Source organism: Piliocolobus tephrosceles, chromosome 6 (assembly GCF_002776525.5).
Source record: "Piliocolobus tephrosceles isolate RC106 chromosome 6, ASM277652v3, whole genome shotgun sequence".
Lineage (NCBI taxonomy): Eukaryota > Metazoa > Chordata > Mammalia > Primates > Cercopithecidae > Piliocolobus > Piliocolobus tephrosceles.
Genome location: NC_045439.1, coordinates 290,513 through 313,888, shown reverse-complemented (window position 1 = coordinate 313,888; position 23,376 = coordinate 290,513). Strand labels below are relative to the sequence as shown.

General features: G+C 52.1%; 1 pseudogene; it reads right to left on the bottom strand.

Annotated features, from left to right (window-relative positions):
- Positions 1 to 2,296: 2,296 nt before the first annotated feature.
- Positions 2,297 to 3,726, bottom strand: LOC111538156 (annotated as a pseudogene).
- Positions 3,727 to 23,376: the final 19,650 nt, after the last annotated feature.

Genomic DNA, 23,376 nt, shown 5'->3' with positions numbered 1-23,376 from the left:
TGGCATAACTCCATCTCTACAAAAAATACAAAAACTAGCCGGGCGTGGTGGTGCATGCTTGTAATTGCAGCTACTCGGGAGGCTGAGGCACGAGAATCGCTTTAACCTGGGAGGTGGAGTGAGCCAAGATTGCACCACTCTGGTCTGGGCAAAAGCAAGACTCTGTCTCAAAAAAAAAAAAAAAAAAAAAAAAAAAAAGTTGTAAAAGGATTGTGGAAAAGGGATCTTATGTGGTCAAAGTTGGCTGTGATTGGATTTATTTATTTATCTTTTTGAGAAGGAGTTTCACTCTTGTTGCCCAAGTTGGAGTGCAGTGCCATGATCTCGGTTCATTGCAACCTCTGCCTCCTGGGTTCAAACGATTCTCCTGCCTCAGCCTTCCCAGTAGCTGGGATTATAGGCACCCACCACCATGCCCAGCTAATTTTTGTATTTTTAGTAGAGACAGGGTTTCACTATGTTGGCCAGGCTGGTCTCGAACTCCTGACCTCATGATCCACCTGCCTTGGCCTCCCAAAGTGCTGGGATTACAGGTGTGAGTCACTGCACCTGGCTGGATTTATTTATTATTTATTTATGAGACAGGGTACCACTGTGTTGCCTAGGTAGGAGTACAGTGACACTCAGCACTGAGGCCTGGAGGCCGGGCTCAAGTAATCCTCCCACCTCAGCCTCCCAAGTAGCTGGGACTATGGGCACGTGCCACCACGCCTGGATAAATTTTTTTTTTTGTATGTTTTGTAGAGACAGGGCTTCCCCATGCTGTCCAGGCTAGTCTCAAACTCCTGGGCTTAAGTGATCCACCCTCCTTGGCCCCCTGGAGTGCTGGGACTACAGGTATGAGCCACCTTGCCCAGCCTGGATGGATTTATTTATAAGGTTTAATTAAAATTAGCTTTAGTATTAACAGTTCACTGATGCAAAAGTAGAATTTGATCTTCTCTGTTAAAGTGACAGTTTTCTGGAATATTGGTCTGCTCTTGATTATGGAAGGTTTTTCTTTCTTTTTTTTTCACCTTGAAAAATACATATTTACAGGAACAATTCCCCATTTTCTGGGACTCTTTAGAAAAAAAAGGTCAATTTTGGGGAAGTAAAACAAACAGTGGAGACAAGTGTAGCACTGTCCCCCAAATCACCAACCCCAGGTCCCGAGGCCTGGGCTGGGCGAGGGCTGACAGGTGAGTCCAGCAGTCTTTTGAACCCACTCTCTCCTACCTAGAATAGAGACAGGACTGGCTTTATGTCCCCCATTCCTCCCTCCCAACTCCAGGGACATTGAAAGGGTCCTTTGTACCCACCTGCAGGAAACCGGGGAGCTGGGAGAGAGGGATCGGAAAATACACATTTAGTATCAGAAATAAACACTTGTGGGGAGGGGCGGCAGGACGATTCCCCCCCAGATCCCTTCCTTCCCACCCACCCCACCAAACGTAGGAAGAGATGGCTCCCTGTCCCCTATTGAAAATCCCCATTTAAAAATAGATTATACTATCAAAACGGCAGCAGAGGAGAGACAGGGAGACCTGGAGAACTGGCTGGAGGGGCCCCCCAGATGGGGACCACCCCCAAAAAACCCCTCCACTGGGGGGAAACAGGCAGGACCCCAGGGAGTTTGGCAGACAAAGGAATGGCTTCTCAGGGGAAGAAGAACAAAGGGACATTCCTCCCTGGCCAAAAAGTTGGTTGGAAAAGGATAAGCTGTGTGAGAGAAAGGCTGGGGAGGTGGAAACTGCTATTCCAAGGGGGCGATTCTTCCTTGGCCACGACTCCCAACCCATTAAATGGTACAAATTCTTCCTGGACCCCTGAGTATGGCCAGGAATAATAGAACGAAATAAACTAACTCTTCTACTCACATCCGAAAATGCAGACAGGGCTCCCTCATCTCCCCAAGGGCAGGCTGAGGAATAAAGAAAGAAAGGTCTAAGCCAGACCCTGATTGTCTTGTCTTGGGGAAAAAAGTGGGGCGGTGGGGGAGGTGTCCTCACCATCCTAAAAGGTTAGGTTAGGTCAGTCGCCTCCCAGTGGCCTTCACAAAATAAATAAACAAACCGCCCCTACCACTGAAGTAGGAGACGTGTAAGGGCAGCCACGGGCGGACGGACAGAAAAGAGAGAAGCTGTGGCAGCTGTGTGTTTTCTGTGGCGGAGTTAATGAGAGTTAGTTACTCCTGTGAGTAATTCTTCCCAAGGATCCCCACCCCACCACAATCAGAGCACGAGTCTTTCAGCTGAACTGTTTCTCCTTGAGAGAGCATGGATGGAGTGACCCCAGAAGGTATGATTGGTGGTGGTCATGGCTTCTGGGGCCCTGGGGAGAGCACCACCGGGTCGAGAGGCCGTCCACGCTGATGGAACGGATGTGCACCTGGGCGCTGCCACTGCACGGAAGCTGGCAGGAGAGCTTGGCCGGGCTACGGGGCGCAGTGGGACTCGGGGTGCTCCAGAAGTGAAAGCTGGGAGGCAGCGAGCTGGGTGTCAGCAGCACCGGGGTCAATGTATGCGTAGGACGCAGGGACGGTGTCAGCGCCGGCCTCGGCGCCGGGGGGCCCGAGCCAGTTTCCGATCCTGGGGTCCGTGCGGGTCCCGGCCCGCCTAGCAGGCTCGGGCTGAGTGGAAGCTCCAGTCCCGGGGCTTCCGGCCCTCCTGCGGCTGGGAGATCTCAGGCCTGGAAGCCGCGTGGCCGCCGGCTGCTCTGCGGTGCCGTAACGGCCGGGCCCCGGGCTGGCACGCCCTCCCGTGGAGGGACTTTGGGCTGGGCCTTGGCGGTTTCCGGCACAAACCCTCTCTCTCCCGCAACTTCCGACTCTTCCTCCGGCCCTTCCACTCTCGCGTCTGGGGGCAGAGGCCGGCCCAAACCCGGCTCCACATTCAGCCCTTCGGATTTCAGGGTTGGGGCCTCGGGCCGGGTCAGGATGACCCGCAGAGGCAAACCGGCTTCCTCAGCCTCCAGGCGGGCCTGCAGGCGGCTTGGACTGGTGCTGCGGCTCCCCGGGGACGCTGCGGCTCCTGCGCGAGCGGCGTTGGGGAGCAGCACAGCAGGCCGAGGCTGAGGGGGCGGCTGTGGCTGCAGAGACTGGATGGTGCGGGTGGAAGAGAGGCCCGAGCGCAGGGACTTGTTCCGGCTGCTGCGCGCCAAACCGCCAGGGCCTGCCGTTCCGTTCCTGCCGTTCCTGCCGTTCCTGCAGCCTCGGGCGTGCCTGGCTTTCCCGACACGGTGTTCCCCGGGGCGGCAGGTACAGCAGCAGGGGCCGCATTCGCCATGGCGGAGCTAACAGACACCGCTGGTTGGGGCGGGCAGTCCTCAGGGGAGCACCCTGCGACCTCAGGGTAGGACACAGACTTGTAGACGAGCTTCTGGCCGCGCTCCTTGCGGATGATGTTCCTGTCTCAGTACGGCAAGGCCCGGCTGAGCTTGTCGTCATTCATGGTGGTCTTGTTCTTGCGTAGCCCCTACAGCCGGGCCGCCGCCTCTGCATCCACCAGCTTGAATTCACCACCATCCCGTGAAGTCCAGGCGAGGTGGCCATTGCCTTGCTCTCTCGGCAGCTGCAGCAGAGGCTGCCACAGCGTCACAGATGCGTCCATCGCTGGGGGAGCGCTCACGCCATCCCGGGGTACCTGTGTGGAGCGTGGCGGTGGCGCTGGCAGTGTTGGCAGCTCCGGGGTCGGGGGCTCCATACGCTGCTCCACCGCCCCCCAGGCCTGGGTTCTGAGGCGGCGGTGGCGGTCTGAAAGTTTTTCTTTACCTTTTGAGCAATTGGCCTAGGAAACTAAGATTTTTCTGTTTCATCAAGATGATGTCTTGTGCTTCATGTTGTCTTTCATTATGTCTTTGATTAATGAAAAAGCAATTTTTTTTTTTCTGCAAAGATACTTTTCTGAAGTAGAGAGCTGCCTTTGACTTTGCAAGTCTCCACAAGATATAACAAGACAAGCATCAAAAGTAATGATTTGGGGTGACTTTGCCTGGTTACATTAATAATGAGATGTGGGGTGGCTAAGGGAGAGAGAAGTGGAAAAACGGACAGGCCGATTAGGCTTTTTTCTTTAACGTTACTCTGGTGGGGACTGGTCCTGCATGAAGGTCCATGACTTTGGAGAGGGCGAGGCCTTTTTGCCTCGGGTATGATGGGTCCACCCCTTCTCAGCGGTCCAACTGCCATCTCGGTCGTTAGGAGCACCAGATAAGGTCCTTCCCAGGTGGGTTCAAGCTTTTCCCCTTTCTAACTTCTCATAAGAAGGTGATCTCGGGGCTGGTGTTGGTGAGCTGGGAATTCAAGGGAGGAGAGGGTAGAAGACAGACTGAATACATAGCTTTTAAGAAACTGATCTTTTGTCTCAAATGTTGGGAGGTCAGTAGTGGAACTTAAATAAGGCAACCTATAAAGCATTTCATGAGGGGATAGGCCGGTGTCTTTTCAGGGAGCAGTTCGGACCCTTAACAGGGCAATGGGAAGACACTTAGTCCATGGTAACCGGGTTTCTAGAATTAATTTAGGTAGGCGGGTTTTTAGAGTCTGGTTCATTCTTTCTACTCTTCCTGGTGAGGGTGGATGCCAGGGAGTAGGGTATTCCCCCTTTATTTCTAGTGCTTGGGTTAGTTAGCCCTTTAATAATGAGCCTGGTAAACTGGGTCCCATTGTCTGAATCAATGGTGTCTGTTAGTCCAAACCTGGGTATTATATGTTCTAACAGGGCTTTGACGACATTACTGGCTGTTGCATGTGGGAAGGGGAGAGCTTCTGCCCAGTGGGTAAGGTGGTCTACTATCACTAGTAAATACTTGAGGTGGCCTATTGGGGGCATTTCAGTATAGTCAACTTGGACACTTTGGAATGGCCTTATCCCTGGAGTTTAGGCCGGGCATGGTGGCTCCTGTCCATAATCCCAGCAATTTGGGAGTTCAAGGTGGGAGGATCGTTTGAGACCAGGAGTTCAAGACTAGTCCTGGCAACTTAGTGAGACCCTGTCACTACAAAAAAAACCAAAACAAAACAAAAATTAGCCAGGTGACATGGCACATGCCTGTAATCCCCACCACTCTGGAGGCTGAGATGGGAGGATAGCATGAGCTTGAAAGGTGGAGGCTGCAGTTAGCCATGGTTGCATCACTGTATTCCAGCCTGGGTGACAGAGCAAGAGCCTGTCTCAAAAAAAAAAGAGAGAGATTTGAAACTAATTAGGCTTTTTTTTTTTGAGACGGACTCTTGCTCTGTGTCCCAGGCTGGAGTGCAATGGTGAGATCGAGATTGCAACCTCACTGCAACCTCTGCCTCACGGGTTCAAGTGATTCTTGTGCCTCAGCCTCCCAAGTAGTTGGAACTACAGGTGTGTGCCATCACGCCCAGCTAAATTGTGTATTTTTAGTAGAGATGGGGTTTTGCCATGTTGGCCAGGCTGGTCTCAAACTCATGACCTCAGGTGACCTGCTCACCCCAGCCTCCCAAAGTGCTGGGATTACAGGCGTGAGCCATTACGCCTGGTCTAACTGGGCTTATTTGATAAGTAAAGTTATAAGGAAAACATAAAGTTATAAGGAAAGCAAAGAGTATTTGATGCTACATCTTTAAATTACATTTTTGGAAACGTTATTAATGAGTGCTTCAGAAATTATGTGGAAATCCCAGAAATCTGATATGTCCTGGTGTAATTTTATCAGCCATAATTTCAGATATTGTGTTAAAGTGTTGTATGTTACAGAAATAACCAGATTTCCTTGTCAATTGTATCATTATAATGAACTCTCATCACATCTTTAAAAATGGCCATTTTAAGCCTTTGCCATTCACAGTTACTGTTTTCCTTTGATTCTTTTCTAAAGTCATTTGCAATTAGCTACAGACAAAAGTGGCTTGTTCTTCAAGGAGATTCATGAAAAAGACTGACAGTTACTCTGAAATACAGACTACTGCTGATAGCTTTAAGATTCTACCATTGGACTGTGTAAGAATTTACAGAAATGGAATGAGAAAACTAATGTCATGAAACTCCTAATCCAGCACAAACAGAACAAGATTTAATTACATACGACTGAATGAACCAATCAGGATAATTTTTGTTTTTGAGATGGAGTCTCACTCTGTTGCCCATGCCAGAGTGCAATGGCGCGATCTCAGCTCACTGCAACCTCCACCTCCCGGGTTCAAGTGATTCCCCTGCCTCAGCCTCCTGAGCAGCTGGGATTACAGGCATGCACCACCATGCCCAGCTGATTTTTTTGTATTTTTAGTAGAGACGGGGTTTCACCATGTTGTTCAGGCTGGTCTCAAACTCCTGACCTCATGATCTTCCGGCCTTGGCCTCCCAAAGTGCTGGGATTACAGGTGTGAGCCACTGCACCCAGCCGAGGATAATTTTTAAATGACTTTGTTGTTAATGTTTTGTTTTCCAGATTTTAGAAAACTTTTTTTCCCTTAAGCTGTCAATAGTTTACAGCAATTTGGTAAGTTACACCTTTGCAAACAGAGATGAAACAACTATTTTCTCCCTAATCCCTCCAGAACCCCAAAACGAATAGCGAGTGTTCTTATTGAAGGCGGCCAGCCCCTCCACACCTGTGGGTATTTCTCGTCAGGTGGGACGAGAGATTGAGAAAAGAAATAAGACACAGAGACAAAGTATAGAAAAAGAACAGTGGGCCCAGGGGACCGGCGCTCAGCATACAGAGGACCCACACTGGCCCTGGTGTCTGAATTCCCTCAGTATTTATTGATTACTATTTTCACTATCTCGGCAAGGGGAATGTGGCAGGAGAACAAGGTGCTAGTGGGGAGTACGTCAGCAGGAAAACGTGAGCCAAGGAATCTGTGTCATAAGTTCAAGGGAAGGTGCTATGCCCAGATGTGCATGTAGGCCAGATTTATGCTTCTCTCCACCCAAACATCTCGCTGTAGTAAAGTGTAACAGAGTAGCATTGCTGCCTGCATATCTCACCTCCAGCCACAGGGTAGTATTCTCCTATCTCAGAACAGAACGAATGTCCGATCAGGTTTTACACCGAGACATTCCATTCCCAGAGACGTGCAGGAGACGGAGGCCTTCTTCTTTTACTAATCCTCCTCAGCACAGACCCTTTATGGGTGTCAGGCTGGGGGACAGTCAGGTCTTTCCCTTCCCACGAGGCCGTATCTCAGGCTGTCTCAGTGGGGGAAACCTTGGACAGTACCCAGGCTTTCTCGGGCAGAGGTCCCTGCGGCCTTCCGCAGTGCATTGTGCCCCTGGTTAATCAAGAATAGAGAGTGGCGATGACTTTTACCGAGCATACTGCCTGTAAACATATTGTTAACAAGGCACAGCCTGCACAGCCCTCATCCCTTAAACTTTGATTCCACACAGCACGTGTTTCTGTGAGCACAGGGCTGGGGCTAAAGTTACAGATTAACAGCATCTCAAGGCAAAACAATTTTTCTTAGTACTGATCAAAATGGAGTTTCTTATGTCTCCCTTTTCTTTTTTTTTTTTTTTTCCCTGAGATGGAGTCTCGCTGTGTCTTCCAGGCTGGACTGCAGTGGCCGGATCTCAGCTCACTGCAAGCTCCGCCTCCCGGGTTTTACGCCATTCTCCTGCCTCAGCCTCCCGAGTAGCTGGGACTATAGGCGCCCGCCACCTCGCCTGGCTAGTTTTTTGTATTTTTTAGTAGAGACGGGGTTTCACCATGTTAGCCAGGATGGTCTCGATCTCCTGACCTAGTGATCCGCCCGTCTCGGCCTCCCAAAGTGCTGGGATTACAGGCTTGAGCCACCACGCCCGGCCATGTCTCCCTTTTCTACATAGACACAGTAACAGTCTGGTCTCTTTTTCTTTTCCCTACACTTGTTTTTATGACAATAGAATTATTTATAAAAGTTCAATAAGAATCTGTTCTCCTTGAAACAGGGCTCAATCGTAGACACTGATGATATTACCAAGGCTTTGACTGGAATGTCATATCTTCAGATATGGCCACACAGCTTTAAGGAACTAGGGTTGACTTTATGGAGCTGATAAACCATATCAGCTTGGAAAAATTGGCCTGAGGGTTCCCGGTCTTGCAGGTTGAGTAAAGCAGCCCAGCAACCTCAGGGCATTTTGGGGACTGTGAGAAGAAAGGAATTCATCCAGATCTACAGGCACTGAGTGCCAAGTCAAGTCAGATGGCAAGTCCTTGGTGTGACTTCCCAGCCTCAGGAGACTTTACAGTTTAATCTGAGATTCTTTATGAAATCTCCAGCAAAGCAATTTTTTTTTTTTTTTTTTTTTTTTGAGCAGAGTCTCATTCTGGCACCCAGGCTGGAGTGCAATGGTGTGATCTCGGCTCAGTGCAACCTCCGCCTGCTGGGTTCACGTGATTCTCCTGCCTTGGCCTCCTGAGTAGCTGGGATTAGAGGCGCACACCACCACACCCAACTAATTTTTTTTTATTTTTAGTAGAGACAGGGTTTCACTATGTTGGGCAGACTGGTCTCGAACTCCTGACCTCATGATTCGCCTGCCTCGGCCTCCCAAAGTACTGGGATTCTAATAGGCGTGAGCCACCGCGCCCAGCCTCCAGCAAAGCAAATTTAAAGAGAGCCAGTGTGGTCAATTGCTTCTTGTTGCACTTATATAAACAATCAGGCCAAATTTAGTGACACTAGACTTACTTTGCAAACATATCACTCCTATTTGGATCAACATTTATGGAAACATGGGAGTGACTGTGGAGAAAAAAATGACTCAATGGAAAACTGCAGGGCACCGTGATGAGATTTCAGCCCTGTTCATTGTTTACAAGGTTTTGTTATGTATTTGCAAACTGGACTGGATCTTGAATTTGTAGGGAAAAGAAAGAGAGATCAGACTGTGACTGTGTCTATGTAGAAAAGGAAGACATAAGAAACTCCATTTTGTCCTGTACCCTGAACAATTGCTTTGCCCTGAGATGCTGTTAATCTGTAATTTTGCCCCAACCTTGAGCTCACAAAAACATGTGTTGTATGGAATCAAGGTTTAAGGGATCTAGGGCTGTGGAGGATGTGCCTTGTTAACAAAATGTTTACAGGCAGTATGCTTGGGAAAAGTCATCACCATTCTCCATTCTTGATAAATCAGGGGCACAATGCACTGCGGAGAGCCACAGGGACCTCTGTCCTGGAAAGCCGGGTATTGTCCAAGGTTTCTCCCCATGTGATAGCCTGAAATATGGCCTCGTGGGATGGGAAAGACCTGACTGTACCCCAGACGGAAACCTGTGAAGGGTCTGTGCTGAGGAGGATTAGTAAAAGAGGAAAGCTTCTTGCAGTTGAGGTAAGAGGAAGGCCTCTGTCTCCTGCCTGCCCCTGGGAACTGAATGTCTCAGTATAAAACCCAATTGTACATTTGTTCATCTCTGAGATAGGAGCAATACCGCCCTGGGGCGGGAGGCGAGACATGTTGGCAGCAATGCTCCTTTGTTATTCTTTACTCCACTGAGATGTTTGGGTGGAGAAAAGCATAAATCTGGCCTACGTGCACATCCAGGGTAACTTCCCTTGAACTTACTTATGACACAGATTACTTTGCTCACATGTTTTCTTGCTGACCTTCTCCCCACTATCACCCTGCTTTCCTACCGCATTCCTCTTGCTGAGATAGTGAAAATAGTAACCAATAGATACTGAGGGAACTCGGAGACCGGTGTCAGTACAGGTCCTCCGTATGCTGAGCGCTGGTCCCCTGAGCCCACTGTTCTTTCTCTAGACTTTGTCTCTGTGTCTTATTTCTTCTCTCAGTCTCTCATCCCGCCTGACGAGAAATACCCACAGGTGTGGAGGGGCTGGTCCCCTTCATCTGCTGCCCAACGTGGGTGCCTTTCTCTAGGGTGAAGGTACGCTAAGAACGTGAACATTGAGGACAGTCGACGAGAGATCCCCGAGTATGTCCACAGTCAGCCTTGCAGTAAGCTTGTGCACTTGGAGGAATCCAGGGTAACAATGGGACAAACTGAAAGTAAATATGCCCCTTGTCTCAGTTTCATTAAAATTATCTTAAGAAGAGGGGGAGTTAGAGCTTCTACACAAAATCTAATTACACTGTCTCAAACAATAGAACAGTTCTGTCCATGGTTTCCAGAACAGGGAACTTTAGATCTAAAAGATTGGGAAAAAATTGACAATTAAAACATGCAAGTAGGGAAGGTAAAATCATTCCACTTACGGTATGGAATGATTGGGCCATTATTAAAGCAACTTTAGAACCGTTTCAAACAGGAGAAGATAGTGTTTCAGTTTCTGATGTCCCTGAAAGCTGTGTTGTCAACGCTAAATGTTGACTACAATCAATGACAGGAGGTAATATATCCTGAAACATTAAAATTAGAAGAAAAAGGTCCAAAACCATCGGGGTCATCAGGGCTAAAACCAGGATGGCCACCTCCTCCTCAGCTGAGTGAGTGCTAGGGGAGGGAGCCCGAAACCAGGCTCTCTGCCACTTGGCTCCCAGGGCCCATTATTGCCCACGTGCAGTTCACTACAGTGAAGGAGCAGTTCAGACTCGCCCTGCAGCGTCCTCTCTGGGTCAAACAGTGGCTGCTCCCTAAGGAAAAGTTGGGGGTGCTACATAAAATAGTTAAAAAACTATTTAAAAAAGGACATGTTTCACCCACTTTCTCTCAGAATTCTCCAGTGTTTGTAATTCAGAAAAAGTCCGGCAGGTGGCGCATGCTGACTGACTTAAGCGCCGTTAATGGGGTAATCCAACCCATGGGGGCCTCTCCAACGCGGCTGCCCTCTCCGGCCGTGATTCCCAAAGGCTGGCCTTTAATTAACATTGCTCTGAAGGATCGCTTTTTTACCATTCCTCTGGCAAAACAGGATTTTGAAACATTTGCTTTTACTATACCAGCCATAAATAATAAAGAACCAGCCACCAGGTTCCAGGTTTCAGTGGAAAGTCTTGCCTCAGGGAATGCTTAACAGTCCAATTATTTGTCAGACTTTTGTAGCTCAAATTCTTCAGCCAGTTAGAGACAAGTTTTCAGACTGTTACATCATTCATTATGTTGATGATATTTTGTGTGCTGCAAAAACTAGAGACAAATTAATTGACTGTTACACATTTCTGCAGACAGACAATAGCATCTGGTAAGATTCAAACCTCTGCTCCTTTCCATTACTTGGGAATGCAGGTAGAGGGAAGGAATATTAAACCACAAAAAATAGAAATAAGAAAAGACATATTAGAAACATTAAATGATTTTCAAAAATTGCTAGGAGATGTTAATTGGATTTGGCCAACTCTAGGCACCCCACTTTTGCCATGTCAAATTTGTTCTCTAGCTTGAGGGGGGATCCAGAATTGAATAGTAAAATAACATTAACTCCAGAGGCAACTAAAGCAATTGAATTAGTTGAAGAAAAAATTCGGTCAGCACAAGTAAATAGACTAGATCACTTAGCCCCACTCCAACTTTTGATTTTTGCTACTGCACATTCTACAACAGGCATTATTGTTCAAAACACAGATCTTGTGGAGTGGTCCTTCCTTCCTCATGGTACGAATAAGACTTTTACATTGTACTTGGATCAAATGGCTACATTAATTAGGCAAGATTATGAATAATAAAATTGGAAGTGACCCAGATAAAATCATTGTTCCTTTAAACAAGGAACAGCTTAGACAAACCTTTATCAATTCTGCTGCATGGCAGATTGGCCTTGCTGATTTTGTGGGAATTATTGGCAATCATTACCCAAAAACAAAAATCTTCCAATTTTTAAAATTGACTACTTGGATTTTACCTAAAATTACCAGACATTTAGAAAATGCTCTGACGGTGTTTACTGATGGTTCCAGCAATGAAAAACTGGCTTATACTGGGCCAAAAGAACAAGTCATTGAAACTCAATATCACTCAACTCATAGAGCAGAGTTGGTTGCTGTCATTTCAGTGTTACAAGATTTTAATCAGCCTATTAACATTGTTTCATATTCTGCATCTGTAGTACAAGCTACAAAGGATGTCCAGACAGCCCTAATCAAATGTAGTATGGATGATCAGTTAAACCAGCTGTTTAATTTGTTACAAAAACCTGTAAGAAAAATTTCCCATTTTATATTAGTCATATTCGAGTACATACTAATTTACCAGGGCCTTTAACTAAAGCAAATGAACAAGCTGACTTGCTAGTGTTGTCTGCATTCATAGAAGCACAAGAACTTTATGCCTTGACTCATGTCAATGCAACAGGACTGAAAAATAAATTTGATATCACATGGATACAGGCAAAAAATATTGTACAATATTGCACCCAGTGTCAAGTCCTACACCTGCCCACTCAGGAGGCAGGAGTTAATCCCAGAGGTCTGTGTCCTAATGCATTATGGCAAATGAATGTCATACATGTACCTTCGTTTGGAAAATTGTCATTTGTCCATGTGACAGTTGATACTTATTTACATTTTGTATGGGCAACCTGCCAGACAGGACAAAGTACAGCTCATGTTAAAAGACATTTATTATCTTGTTTTGCTGTCATGGGAGTTACAGAAAAAATTAAAACTGATAATGGGCCAGGATACTGTAGCAAAACATTTCAAAAATTCTTAAATCAGTGGAAAATTACACATACACCAGGACTCCCCTATAATTCCCAAGGACAGGCCATAATTGAAAGAACTAATAGAACACTCAAAGCTCAATTCATGAAACAAAAAAAGGAAAAAGTGAGTAAGGAGTATAACACTCTCCAGATGCAACTTAATCTAGCACTTTATCTTTTAAATTTTTTAAACATTTATAGAAATCAGACCACTACTTCTGCAGAACAACATTTTACTGGTAAAAAGAACAGCCCACATGAGGGAAAACTGATTTGGTGGAAAGACAACAAAAATAAGTCATGGGAAATAGGGAAGGTGATAACATGGGGGAGAGGTTTTGCTTGTATTTCACCAGGAAAAAACCAGCTTCTATTTAGGTACCTACAACTTACAGAAGAAGTGGCCATCCACCAAGGAAGCAAAGCCGCCGACCTGGGACCAAATAAAGGAACTGACACAGTTAGCTAAGAAGAGTCTGAAAGAAACAAGGTCTACAGGTGTATCCCGCAGCTGCGAAGAGACGGCGACCAGTGAGAATGGACCATAATGACAAGGGCGGTTTTGTCAAAAGGAAAGGGGGATATGTAGGGAAAAGAAAGAGAGATCAGACTGTGACTGTGTCTATGTAGAAAAGGAAGACATAAGAAACTCCATTTTCACCTGTACCCTGAACAATTGCTTTGCCCTGAGATGCTGTTAATCTGTAACTTTGCCCCAGCCTTGAACTCACAAAAACACGTGTTGTATGGAATCAAGTTTTAAGGGATCTAGGGCTGTGGAGGATGTGCCTTGTTAACAAAATGTTTACAGGCAGTGTGCTTGGGAAAAGTCATTGCCATTCTCGATACACCAGGGGCACAATGCACTGTGGAGAGCCGCAGGGACCTCTGCCCTGGAAAGCCAGGTATGGTCCTAGGTTTCTCCCCATGTGATAGCCTGAAATATGGCCTCGTGGGACGGGAAAGACCTGACCATCCCCCATCTCGACACCCATGAAGGGTCTGTGCTGAGAAGGATTAGTAAAAGAGGAAGTTCTCTGCCTCCTGCCCGCCCCTGGGAACTGAATGTCTCAGTTTAAAACCCGATTGTACATTTGTTCAATTCTGAAATAGGAGCAATACCGCCCTGCGGCGGGAGGTGAGACATGTTGGCAGCAATGCTGCTTTGTTATTCTTTACTCCACTGAGATGTTTGGGTGGAGAGAAGCATAAATCTGGCCTATGTGCACATCCAGGCATAGTACCTTCCCTTGAACTTATTTGTGACCCAGATTCCTTTGCTCACATGTTTTCTTGCTGACCTTTTCCCCACTATCACCCTGCTCTCCTTCCCTGCTCACATTCCTCTTGCTGAGATAGTGAAAATAGTAATCAACAAACACTGAAGGAACTCAGAGACCGGTGTCAGTACAAGTCCCCTGTATGCTGAGCGCTGGTCCTGGGCCCACTGTTCTTTCTCTAGACTTTGTGTCTTATTTCTTTTCTCAATCTCTCGTCCCACCTGATGAGAAATACCCACAGGTGTGGAAGGACTGGTTCCCTTCAGAATTCTTCTAGTTATCTCTAATATCAGGCCACAACTCTGCAAACTAATTTCTCCAATTTTTCCTTCACCGTCTGACTTGGAATCACTAAAATTTAAAACTGAAGCCCTGTGAGCTGAAATGGGACAAGTTGATGTAAACTTTAGAGAAGTATTCACCACAGATCCTGTGCAGGCAGCTTCTGCAAAACACCTGACCTGCAATCAGGAAGGCCCCTCAGCTGCCTACCTGGCTGCAGCTGGAGATGCTTCAGGCCCAGCATCTAGAAATCTTCTGGCCTGGTGCCCATGGACTCAGAAACTGCATTTCTGTTAACCTGGGTTTTCATTTATTTTCACAGAATCTCTCCTCTTTAAATGTCCAACTGCTAGCACTATGCAGCAAAATGTCCTCTTCTACCCAGTCCCAACAGAAAATGCAGCTGATTCTTAATGAACAAAAGGCCATCCAACAAGAAAATGGACTTATATTGTTTGAGGGAAATGAGAATGTCTCCTCTTTCCTTAAACAGGGTGGACTGACAAAGATTCTCTGCTTGGCTAAACTGCAGTTGGGCTCTGGAACCTTCTCCTAGGCCTGCTTGCACTTCCTCGTAAGAAAAAGGCTTAAAAAAGTACCTGGTGGAGCCCGGGGCAGTGGCTCATGCTTGTAATCCCAGCACTGTGAGGCTGAGGGGGGCGGATCACCTGAGGTCAGGAGTTCAAGATCGGCCTGGCCAACATGGTGAAACCCTGTCTCCACTAAAAATACAAAAATTAGCTGGATGTGGTGGCATGTGCCTGTAATTCCAGCTACTTGTGAGGCTGAGGCAGGAGAATCGCTTGAACCCAGGAGGCAGAGGTTACAGTGAGCCAAGATCACGCCACTGCACTCCAGCCTGGCAACAGAGCGAGACTCTGTCTCAAGAAAACAAAAAACAAAAAAACCTGGCTAAGTCACTTTAAAGACCCACTCTTGACATCTGATCACCCTTGATCCTAAGTTTCTCCTCTTCCACCATCTCCCAGGTCTGATCACCCTGGTCTGTCTGCAGCAAAAATCTTCCTGGGCTAGTTTAGCGGGAACCCTCCTTCGCTCCAATATTTCCTCTTGGGAATGTCCGTCCTCTGAGTTTACCCAGCTCCCTGGCTGTCAATCCCCGCCAGCCCATGCTGTGTTAAGAACTGAGCCCCATCTCTCTCCTCCATGGCGGTGGTGGTCCCTGCTCCTGCCGCGGTGGTCCTGAGTCACGCCTGCCTCTCCGCGCTGAACAACTACCATGGAATAATTTTTTCTTTTAACATTTCTAAACACACTTTTAGGAGGCGCCAGCAACCAGCGTGCGGGAGTTAAGTCCCTGTGCCCTTTGTATGAAAGTGTCACCGGTTGTCCTGGTCTTGAGGGGGTGGCTTTCGGGTGTAAACGGCCGGCAGAGGGTAGTAGATGCTCGGAGACTGCCCCAGGCGTCTTGTCTGCTCCTGGGTTCTTGAGACTCTCCTGTCTATGAGAACGTGCAGTGGCACGGGACGGCCGCTGGGGGGCTCCCGAGTCCGGCTCTAGAGTCTCTGCGGTCGCGCGAGTGCACCTGCCCGGGCCGGCCCTGACACACACACACACACACACACACACACACACACACACACACACACACTCTTATTTTATATAGAGGCGCCTGCCACCACGCCCGGCTAATTTTTTGGATTTTTAGTAGAGACGGGGTTTCACCATGTTAGCCAGGATGGTCTCGATCTCCTGAGCTCGTGATCCTCCTGCCTCGGTCTCCCAAAGTGCTAGGATTAAGCGTGGCCACCACGCTGAGCCAAGAGGTTTTTTAAACTTACGGAAGCTATTCAAATATTACTGCAAAATGAGAAATTACTGCACGTTGCATTTTGAAATGACCTGAGAGTTCTACGAAGAACTTTTAGAATTGAAAACTGTAATTGGTGAGGCTAAAATAAGAATGGATGGGACAGGCAGCGCAGAGGACACTTGGGAGCGGAAGCTGGTAACACAGAAGAAAGAGCGGGAGACGCCACCCAGCCTCAGTGCAGCCCCACGGAGGCTGGACGGAGGCTCCCGCAAGGGCTTCTTCTGTCCAAAGGAGAAACAGAGTCGGGGGAGGCAGTGGCTGGGAATTTTCCAAAATCGCTGAATAATAGGACGCGTCAGGATCAAGAAGGCCAAGTCCCAAGCGGGATAAATAAAAACAAACTCCACGTCCACACCTTGACGCTTGCGGATGGAGCTGCCAACACCAGAGGCAAAGTTTAGAAGTACCCAGAAGGAGGCCGGGAGTGGGCTCACATCTGTAATCCCAGCACTTTTCAAGGCATAGGTGGGTGGGTCACCTGAGGTCAGGAGTTCAAGAGACCAGCCAGGCCAACACGGTGAAACCCCATCTCTACTAAACTTACAAAAATTAGCTGGACGTGGGGGCGGGAATCTGTAGTCCCAGCTACTTGGGAGGCTGAGGCAGGAGAATCGCTTGAGCCCGGGAGGCGGAGGTTACAGTGAGCCGCCATAGCGCCACTACACTCCAGCCTGGGCAACAGAGCGAGACTCCATCTCAAAACAAAACACAACAAAACAAAAAACCTCTTAAGCACACATTGCATATTCTGTCTGATAACGCAGACATTTCCCTTTTCTTTGGGTTCTTACTCTATAGTTTCTTGTTTCACTGATTTTTGTTTCTGCTTCTTTAGGACTTTTCTGATTTGGGTGTGAGCCGGGTTCCTGGGATCCTGATCTGGGTGCGTCTTTGAGGCTTGCCTCTGAGGTCCACAGGCCCCAGGCCGGCCGTGCATGAGTGGATGGCAGAGCGCGCCTTCCCGGGAGCCCACGAGGACCCCGGGAACCCCTCAGCAGCAGGACTGCAGTGGCACAAGACGGCCACCGGGGGGTCCTGAGCCCAGCTCTGGGGTCCTTGCTGGGGTTGAGGGGCTGTGGCCGCAGATGCGGACCTGGCAGGGGGACCCCAACCCCAACAGGCTGAGCCTGCCCTGTCCCACCAGCACCCAGACCCCGATGTTGGGCAGGGACCTTCCTTTTCTTGTCCCGGCCCTCTGAGGTTCCTCCCCGGGGTGTGAGCTGATTCTGAGCACACAGAGGCCTTCCTCCTCTCTGGGGTTCTGGAGCCCCTGGGGGCCTGGCAGGGCCTGGCTGGGCCTGGCTGTTGTCCTCTGTGCTCGGAAGGCTTCTCCCACCGGCCGACTTCCAGGCACAGCCCCCAGCCCCACGCACAGCCGCCGGGAGGGCATCCCCAGGGGAGGACCCTCTGCTCCGGAGCCGCGTCTCTTGTCCTCCAGGAACAGTGGCCGGAGGCTGGTGCCTCAAGCTCGTGCGCCCCGCGCAGTAGCCCCTGGGTCCATTCGCGACCATAGCGAAGACCCGCAGGCCCCAGGCCCGAGCCGGCTCCTGGGAAGGCCGCGTTCTGGGGCTTCCCGGGAACACTGGGCCACGCCAGGAGGAAGGGTCCTAACCAGGGTCAGGGAGCATTGGATGCTGCCGGTAGAAGTGGGGGGTGCGGGGCCCCACCGAGGAACCCAGGCCAGCTTCCCCAGCCGCCCCAGATGCAGCCCTGCGAGGCCAGGCCACAGCGTCGCCGCACCCACGGAACGCAGGACTTTGGCAGAGGTTGGGGTCCCAGACCTCAGAGCCCCCACAAGCTGACACGTGTTCGCGGGTGCCACAGCCACCTCCGCTGCAGGGGGTGGGGAGAGGAGGGGATCACAGTGCTGGACACGGACTGGGCCCCAGCCCCAAGCCCAAGGCAGAGCCGGGGTCCGGCCCAAGGGCACGCCTGGCCCTGCCCCCTGCCATTGCCCCACCCCCTGCCAGGAGCTGGATCCCGGAAGCGCCCAGTGGTCGGTGGCATGCGATGCTGCTGTCGGCCACACGGGGGCGGTAGAGTCTCAGAGGAGGCAGCAGCGGGGCCCAATTCCAGGGGGTCGGGGTGGGGCTGGCGGTGCCTCGGGGTCCTCCCCAGAGGCCCGCGTGTGAAATCTCTGGGTGGGCTGGGCCTTGGGCACTGAGATGGGTGCTTGGGACACAGGCCTAGGGGACCCCACACGGCCAGCCAGGCAGGCCCAGACAGCCCAGCGTGGAGGTCCCATGGGGACAGGAGGGGAGAAGCCTGGGCGGTGGAGCAGCTGGGGCATCTGGGGAAGGGCCTGGGGGGCAGAGGGGCGGCTCCCGGGACAGAGACGCACGTGGAGGGGCGGGGTTTGTGGCAGTCCCAGAGCCGCCTCAAGGGAGGGGCTTCTGGCTGAAGTGCCCTGCCAGCGTCCTTGCTGAAGGCGGGCCAGCTTCACCTGGGGATGGTGGAGGATGAGGAAGCCAGTCAGATGGCGAGGGCCACCCTTATCGAGGGTGGTGGGTGTCGAGGGTGGGGGCTTCCTGCTACACTGTCTCAGCAGGGTTCTTCCTGAAATTTAATTTCGCAAGGAAGTGCACAGATGGGCTCTGGAGGAGCCTCAGGAGCCTAGCTGGGATTTGGTCCAGCAAAGCATCTTTGCTAATAGTAAGGTTGTAAGGGCATTTCAACCCCTGACTCCCTGACCTGCTCTCGGTGCTGACATTCATGTCGCAAATCGCCACTAGGGCCTCTGAGTGGGTAGAGCTGGAAATGTATGCAGGTAAACATGCACATATAGCTATACATGCACAGACATACATGCATACTCAATCTGTGTCTGTTTTTATATTTCGCTTTACCTGAGAACTCCACCTTGCTGGGGCGGGGCCAAGTCTCTAGGACCTGGGGCCAGCTGAGACTGCAGTGTCGCCGGACGGACACGAGGGGGCTCCCGAGCCTGACTCTGGGTCCCTGCGGGGACTGGTCTGCTGGAGATGGGGCTGCGGCCTCGTAGGCTGACCTGCCAGTGGGGCACAGGATCCCGACCCCGACCGAGGTCTGACTGGTCCCAAAGGCTCAGCTTGCCCCTGTCTGTGCCCAGATCCCGACTGGCAGAGGCGCTCAACACCCCCAGAAAGTTCTGGAGGCCAGGGCTGCAGGCGGGGGCGGCTGGAACGCTGGCCTGGGCTCCTCCGTGGGCCCCCTTGTCCCCGCAGTTCTGCCGGCGGCACCCGATGCTCGCTGACCCTGGTTAGAACCCACTTCCTCCTTGCGTGGCCCAGTGTTCCCTTGGAAGCCCCGGAACGCGGCTTGCCCAGGAATAGGCTTGGGCCTGAGGCCTGCGGGCTTTCAACGTGGTCGCGAATGGGCCCGGGGGCTGCCGCGTGGGGCGCACGAGTTTGGGGGTGTCCTTGTTGCGCTGCGAGTGTCAACGCAACATCTGCTGCCCGCCCTGAGCAAGGAGGTTGGGAGCACGAGCCCCCGCAGCAAGTCAGGGACCCCTGGCCCCACCCACTTCTCCGGGAGGCGTAGGGCCGCCCTCCGGCGTCCCTGCGAGACCAGGCCCAGGGCTGTGGCCTGTCCACCCCGGGAACGCAGCCGCTCCTTCCAGGCTGTTCACGGACCCCACAGTCATTTCGGCTGCAGGGGGCGGGCCCGGAGGGGATCGCAGCGCTGGACACGGACCGGGCCCCAACCCTGAGCTCAAGGCAGAGCCGAGATCCGGCCCAAGGGCACGCCTGGCCCTGCCCCCTGCCCCTGGCCTTGCTCCACCCCCTACCCCCGCCCCTGCCCCACCCCCTGCCAGGAGCCGGGTCCGGGAAGCGCCCCCGTGGTCGGCGGCGTGCGATGCTGCTATCGGCCACACGGGGGCAGCAGAGCGTCAGCGGCTGCAGCAGCGGGGCCCGGTTCCCGGCCGCCGGGGTTGGGCTGGCGGTGCCCGGGGGTCCTCCCTAGAGGCCCGCGTGTGAAACGTCTGAGTGCGCTGGGCCCTGGACACTGAGATGGGCGCTTGGGACACGGGCCCAGGGGACCCCGTACGGCAGCTAGGCAGGCCCAGACAGCCCAGGGTGGGGGTTCCATGGGGGCAGCAGGGGAGAAGCCCGGGCGGTGGAGCAGCTGGGGCGTCGGGGAAGAGCCTGGGGGGGCAGGGGGGCGGCTCTCAGGACAGGGACGCACGTGGAGGGGCGGGGTTTGTGGCAGCCCCGGAGCTGCCTCTGGAGCTTCCATCTGCAGGCCCCTGCGGGGCCGCGTCTGCTTCTCTTGCTGGGCACCCACATCCACTCCCGAGGGGTGTGCGACAACCCCCATTCCAGCCCACTCAGATTGTCTCTAGCCCCTCCCATCACAGTTAACCCCGGTGTTGGTGCTAGATGCCTCCGTGTTTTCCTGTCAGCTTCCGTGTATTCCCGGACGTCCCTCTGCAGGCCCATCCCCACCTCACAGGCAGTCCCACCCTTCCCGGCCTTGCCCCCTCCCAGGTTCCTGGCCCCACCATCACCTTGCCGGGAGATGGTCATATGCAACCTCCATAAAACAAAACCCTAACGGAAAAGGCCAGAGTGGGAACTTTGTTTCCACCAGCAGGTGGGGGCAGACACCCTGGCTACCCCCCGGGCAAAACCAGTAAAAATACTAGACTTAAATCTCTTCGAATTCCCCCTTCTACAGGCAAGCTGTTTAGTGAGAAATCAAGTGCCTTGCAAAGATCCACCCCAGGTGGGTGGGCAGCCCCCACGCGACTTGGGCTCCTGGATGCTGCTCCTAGGGAAGGGCCTGCCCAGGACAGGGGCCAGTGGGAGCCCCTGCCTGACCACAGGCTCTTCTTCAGCACAGGTCAGAAGCACTGGTGCCCGCCGTGTGGAGTGGCCTTGGTACTGACCACCTGGGGTCGGAGGTGGTCCTGGGTTGTAAGAGTCTCCGGTGCTTGTGAAAAGCTCGCACATCCTTCCAGGGGAGACTCGCACATGGGGTGAGGGCAGGAGCAAGAGCGGGAGCTCATAATTACACAGGAAAACAGGAAACCCTGAACCCCAGGCTCGGGAAGCGGTGGAGGGTCAGGTTTGGAGGGGCCTCGTCTCCCACCACCTCCCCATTTGCACCCCCAATCCCTGCCCCCCAACTTTCCTCATTTGATCACTGCCCCCCACCCCGTCCCCTCTCTGCCATCTCCCTCCCAGGAGGGGGCTGCTCCTGCCTAGCACGCGGTGCCCTTCCTCCCACCATGCTTAGTTATATTTGAAAATACATTTGAAACGTGCAAAGAATGGAGGAGCTTTTCTGTGAGTGCAGAGTGCCCCTCTCGTGTCCCCCCACCAGGGGGCTTCCCGGTCCAGTCATGGCTTGTCCCCTTTAATTTTAACAAAACGTCCTCACCACAGTGCATGTGTGTTTTACAAAAGCAGTATTGTAAGTTAATGTTTTTAATACAGAAAAAAAAAAAAAAACCCAAAAAGCCAAAACAATATAACTATCCTAAGTCATGTTGAGAGGGGAGTGCCAGGTGGGAGCTGAACTGCGGGACCACCATCCCTCTACCTCCAGCCAGTCCTGGAGGTGTCATGTGGCCTCTTCTGACCAGCCCTGGGCAACCTCTGGATGGACAGGTGGGGAGGGGCCATGGAGGGGATCTGGGACCAGGAGAGAGAGGCCGTGGCCAGGCAGCCCCAGGAGGGCCTCCAGAGCCTGAGTGGGCCTGCGTTTGTGGCCCCCAGGTGCGGTCCCTCGAAGTGGTGTGTGGTCCCCCCAGGCCTGTGCCCTGCAGTTCCAGTGCCTCCCTGAGCCTCTGCCGCTGCAGCCCCCACCCCTGCCCTTTCCTCTCCTTTGTCCGTGCTGGTGGTCCCTCTCTGTCCCACACCGCCCTCCCCGAGGAAAGCCTCCACCTTTTCTCTTAGTGAAATAAAAGCCCTTTTCAAGGTGACATGTCACCTACTCACAGAACAGTGCCCCAACCCAGGACGCAGCCTGAGGACCCTCAGGAGCACTGTGTGCCCCCAGGCCTGTCCCCAGTCGTCTCCACCGTGGGCCCACCACAGCTGCTGCTGTCAAGGGCAGCCTGGGTCTGAGCCCCATCCCCCTGTGCAGGGCACGGGTCTGGGGTCTGGCTTGTCCCCTGCTTGGCAGTGGGCGGCCTGAGGTGTCTCCCAGACACGCTGCCTGCGGCTGGCTGGTGTGGACTGGGCCTGGTGGGCCAGGAGCTGCCCTCACTATAGTGACAGGATCAGGTTGTCAGGCTCCTGTGGGGGCTCAGCAGGAGGGGATGGGGAATGACAATGCTCAAGCCGGACCTGCTGCCCTTGTGGAGGGGGCATGGTGCCACGTGGCCAGCCTACCTGAGAGACCCCCAGGACTGCTGTGGGAGCCTGGGGGAGCCCTGGGCAGGTGGTGGGGCAGTGGGCAGAGGTGGCTGCAGAGGGACAGGGCCTGGCCAGGACTTCACCCCAAGGCTGCTCAAGAAGTCAGCAGGGGCCCAAGGAGATGCAGGGATTGGCAGCTGGGGAGCACAGGGCTACCCCTGAACCATGAGCAGCTATCAGGGACAAAGGTCATGAGCTGAGAGGGGAAAGGCCCAGAGCTGCTGGACGGTGGATCCTGGGCGCCTGATCCACAGGGCAGGGTGGGCCTCTGAGGCACTGCAGGCAAGCTACCAAGGGTGTATAAGGGTGTGTGAGAGTGTGTGTGTGAGGGTGTGTGAGAGTGTGTGTGTGAGGGTGTGTGACAGTGGGGGTGTGAGGGTGTGTGTGTGAGTGTGTGAGGGTGTGTGAGAGTGTGAGAATGTGTGTGAAGTGTGTGAGGTGTGTGTGACTGTGAGGGTGTGTGGGGGTGTGAGGGTGTGAGGGTATTTGAGGTGTGAGGGTGTGTAAGAGGGTGTGTGGGTGTGTGTGTGTGAGTGTGAGAATGTGTGTGGAGTGAGTGAGGGTGTGTGATGGTGTGTGAGGATGTGTGGGTGTGTGATGGTGTGTGAGGATGTGAGGGCATGTGAGGGTGTGTGTGTGAGAGGGCATGTGAGGGTGTGAGGGTGTATGTGAGGGCATGTGAGGGTGTGAGGGTGTATGTGAGGGCATGTGAGGGTGTGAGGGTGTATGTGAGGGTATGTGAGGGTGTGTGAGGTATGCGTGAGGGTGTCTAATGGTGTGAGGGTGTGTGAGGGTGTGAGGGGTGTGGGGGTGTGAGAATGAGTGTTTGAATGTGTGAGAGTGTAAGGGTGTGGGGATATGTGAGAGTGTGTGTGTGAGGACGTAAGAGTGTTGGGCTGCATGAGAGAATGTGAGGGTGTGAGGGCTTGTAAAGGTTTGTGGAGGTATGAGAGTGTGAGGATATGTGGGAGTGTGGGGATGTGTGAGTGTGAGGGTGTGTGAGGGTGAGATTGTGTGGGAGGGTGTGAGTGTGGGATGTATGAGGTTGTGGGGATGTGTGTGAGCGTGTGTGAGAGAATGTGTGGGTTGTGAGGGTGT